The sequence below is a fragment of the Anneissia japonica genome, unplaced genomic scaffold (genome assembly GCF_011630105.1).
Source record: "Anneissia japonica isolate Jap-2015-1 unplaced genomic scaffold, ASM1163010v1 scaffold287719_len1884721_cov185, whole genome shotgun sequence".
Lineage (NCBI taxonomy): Eukaryota > Metazoa > Echinodermata > Crinoidea > Comatulida > Comatulidae > Anneissia > Anneissia japonica.
In genome coordinates, this window is record NW_022715822.1 from 549,904 (window position 1) to 554,854 (window position 4,951).

The following is a 4,951-nucleotide window of genomic DNA, read 5'->3' on the forward strand; positions in this document are numbered from 1 at the left end:
GAATAAAGGACATAATAATACATCGTGTAGCATAGCTCTCAACGAACACTGTATTTACCTTCCTTTATTATATAATTTAACAGTGTTAACGGCTATCTTGATTTATATATATATATATTTATATATATACATATATATACACACTTACATACACATATGCATATACATATACTGTATATACACATGCATATATATATATATACAGTAATAAATACAATACTTTTTAATTATGTGTAACTGTCATCAGCGATATTTTATAGCTATTACAACTACTCGATAACTACATAGTTACTGTATGTTCTTGGTTTTTTTAAAACATTTATTACTAAGACCTATGGATGGAAGTAAACTATGAGATTATTATTATTATTATTATTATTATTATTATTATTATTATTATTATTATTATTATTATAATACTTGCATATTCTGCAAAAAAAGAAGATATATTATGTATAAGAATGCACCAAGAATGAATGTATCAGTAGTAGGCCTAGTAGTAGTAGTAGTTGTTTTAGGCTTATTTTAATTTAAAAAAAATATTCGCATTGTTCTTGTTATGGTTATTATAATCCTTCACCTACAATGATTGAGCCACTACCTCTCAATTAATTCCAAACCAAACACATCACTCTCAATTGTTCAATTGGTTACGTAAAAAAATAATATTGAATAAATGGCTGTTACTAGTTTTATTTTATAGGTATTGCTACAACCAGGACTACACAAAATATAAGTTTCAGCAAAAACAATCAACTATAATACGGATAATTGTTCAAATCATGTGATAATTAGCATTAAAGTATAACCATATAAATATAAACTATGATATACGCGGATTCCTCTGATGTTTCTATTCATGTTAACCATGTTCCTGGTTAAATGAAAATAACATTCTTCCCGATCGAATTGTTCATACAAGAAGAGGATACCTATTCCTCTTTTACGATAACGACCTCCACACAATATTTATAAATTCAGGCCTTGACCATGTCTTGACAAACACGGCTTACACGATAACATTGGGATTACTGAAGAATTTTTCTTGGTATTTTCGCTTCTAAAACTAAAGAGAAGAAAGATCGTTCCATAATATTGATCGTTAAAATTGCCATGTATCGAATACCACCAGTAGTATTGTATAATAAATTATGAATGTAAATGTTTTACAAAAATTAGGTCCAGTTCCAAACATCACATTTAAAAAAAAAATATTTTCAAAATATTACTAACACTTATGTTATAATTAGTTTTTGCCAAAAAAAATATTATAAATCCAGATGACATTAAACATACAAGATAATACAGTAGGCTTCATAAATTCATTCTTACTTTCTAGAACTTACCCGGAATATTTAGGTACAAAGCATTTTGAAAGTGGTCCGGTCGTTTAGGGGGTGGGGGCGCTTAAAACCATTTGGTTTTGAAATTGCTATCCCATTCTACGGATACATGATTTATAGTTTTTTTGGCACTTTTAAATATCCGAAAATAGATGCTGACAGCCTGTATAGCCGGTACCATTCTCTCTTAGGAGACAGCCACAAGATAGCGTGGAGATAGTACGGTATGACTCAAGACATAGTTACCAACCGTCTCGCATCGTGCGGGACGGTCCCGTCTTTCAAAGTGATTTTGGTTGAAACACACATTTTGCAGAAAACAGGAATTGGTTTTATTAAAAATATAAAAACGGTCATGCAGTAACTTGAGTCATTAAAAAGTATTTACCTGAATACTTAATTCACTGACGCGTTACTAAAATTCGATCAGTATGCCTATGCATTTTTTGTTTGTTTAAGTAATGAAATGTTTGTGTACATTATAGTTTGGGTGCTCAAATTAAACGTAATGTACAGTAAAACTCAAATTTTACATGGCTCTATTGAAAACAAACACACATTGAAATCGTTTTAGAACAGCTTAAGGACTGTCTCTTATACACATCTCTGCTGCTGTGCGGTCTCTTATACACATCTAGATGTGTATAAGAGACAGCTGTACTAGTCGGTACTTTCAGCAAGAAACCTTTAATTACCTGTACTGTAAGTGCATGTTTACCATAAACACCATCACAGATTTTTTTCCTTTAGGTGTACCACCACCATCACAATAATGTGCAACCTTCACCATGAAAAAATTTATGGTGGTAACAATAACAGTAGGACATCATAAACATGAATATCATCATGTTATATTGCATTAACAGCTTCATCATCTTGGTTTTAACATGAGCAAAATTACCATTGGACACCATCACCACAAGCACCATCACCTTGGTTATTCACTATTAGCATTATCACCTGGGTTACAATATGGAGGAAATAAATATAATATCTTATTTATTTCCTCCAAGGTTACAATAAATATTATCACTACCAAAGGCACCATACATGGAATCTGTCAACTGCTATTTTTTCATTTAGAATTTTTTTTTTTTTAAAATCAAATATCAAAGTAATTCTCTAAATTTCATACTTTGATAATTTTTAAATCTCAAATCACCATTTCCAGCCAGCAACAAGCATTTTCACTACAATTCATCATATTTTTTCAGTTTTTTCAAATGAAGCTTCATGCGTGTTGGTGATTCTGTGCAGTATAAATATCATTTATAGTATTATGATCCAAAACATGTTTTTACTGTACCTGAAACTTTTTACTATCAACAGAATTACACTCTTATTTTGTGGCAGTATTTTTAGCTTCCAATGTCTGCATACCTCTTTAAGTTTTATAATCTTTGGTATTCCCCATTGTCAACAGAATTAATTTTGTTAAAATGACCAAATGATCAAACCATATGTCTGTTAGCTCACCCATTCTCATACCCACCAAGTCTCACGCAATCGGCGTGAGCCTCATGCTTTTCGACCAAACCTCAGCTCTCAAGCCACTCACCTAAAATCTCACGCTTTTCCACTAATCTCAAACTTTAATCATTGAAAATTCAATTGTTCCTATTCTAGCTACAATTGCTTCACGAAATGGATCGATTAGAAACGTAAACAATAGAGTTACACATGTGTGTTATCCAAGTAGGAGACACTGATGGCACTATACATTACGTCATTTCTATTTGAGCACTAGAGAACATCTAAACCCAATATTTTTTTCGGGGCCCTAGGCAGGCCATCGACCAATGCAAATTGGGTTTATTTCGTGTTAAATCTCAAGCCACTATTTACCTCCAACTTAATAATAATAATAATAATAATAACGATTTTTAAAGCGCAAACATCACCACCAAAAATTGGTGCTCAAGGCGCAGTGTCAAAACAACAGATAGAGAACAAACAAATCACAAAAAAACAAAGTGTAAACAAGTTAATTATTATTATTAATTTTTTTATTATGTTATTATTGAAAATTAAGCAGCACAGGAAATCAAAAAGTAAACCAACATTTTCATTTTCTCAAAGTAATACCATCCTTTTATCATATATTAACTTGTCAGTTTTTCCTGGAAATATTTTGCATTTTATTTCATTGCATCTTATGTTCATCAAAAAATCAAAAAATATACCTATACGTCAGAATCGCATCGGCCACATGCATTCTTAAAAAATGAATGGCCCACTTTAGGGGTATAAGTTTTGATTGCAAGTAATTAGGGACGGCTTGACGAATATACCTTCGTGTGGTGACGACAATTTGCCTGAATCCAACCCCCAAAAATTTATAAATAGTTATTTTATATTGATTTTAAACATTTAAAAAAAATCAATCTCAGGCTAATTACTAAATTTAAGAATTGGCAGTCAAAAAAAAAGTTAAAAGTTAAAGTGTACATCTGTCTCTTATACACATCCTGCAAAAAAAAAAAAAGAAGATATATTATGTATAAGAATGCACCAAGAATGAATGTATCAATAGTAGTAGGCCTAGTAGTAGTAGTTGTTTTAGGCTTATTTTAATAAAAAAATATTTGCATTGTTCTTGTTATGTTTATTATAATCCTTCGCCTACAATGATTGAGCCACGACCTCTCAATTAATTCCAAACCGAACACATCACTCTCAATTGTTCAATTGGTTACGTAAAAAAATAATATTGAATAAATGGCTGTTACTAGTTTTATTTTATAGGTATTGCTACAACCAGGACTACACAAAATATAAGTTCCAGCAAAAACAATCAACTATAATACGGATAATTGTTCAAATCATGTGATAATTAGCATTAAAGTATAACCATATAAATATAAACTCTGATATACGCGGATTCCTCTGATGTTTCTATTCATGTTAACCATGTTCCTGGTTAAATGAAAATAACATTCTTCCCGATCGAATTGTTCATACAAGAAGAGGAGACCTATTCCTCTTTTACGATAACGACCTCCACACAATATTTATAAATTCAGGCCTTGACCATGTCTTGACAAACACGGCTTACACGATAACATTGGGATTACTGAAGAATTTTTCTTGGTATTTTCGCTTCTAAAACTAAAGAGAAGAAAGATCGTTCCATATTATTGATCGTTAAAATTGCCATGTATCGAATACCACCAGTAGTATTGTATAATAAATTATGAATGTAAATGTTTTACAAAAATTAGGTCCAGTTCCAAATATCACATTTAAAAAAAAATATTTTCAAAATATTACTAACACTTATGTTATAATTAGTTTTTGCCAAAAAAATATTATAAATCCAGATGACATTAAACATACAAGATAATACAGTAGGCCTCATAAATTCATTCTTACTTTCTAGAACTTACCCGGAATATTTAGGTACAAAGCATTTTGAAAGTGGTCCGGTCGTTTAGGGGGTGGGGGCGCTTAAAACATTTGGTTTTGAAATTGCCATCCCATTCTACGGATACATGATTTAAAGTTTTTTGGGCACTTTTAAATATCCGAAAATAGATGCTGACAGCCTGTATAGCCGGTACCATTCTCTCTTAGGAGACAGCCACAAGATAGCGTGGAGATAGTACGGT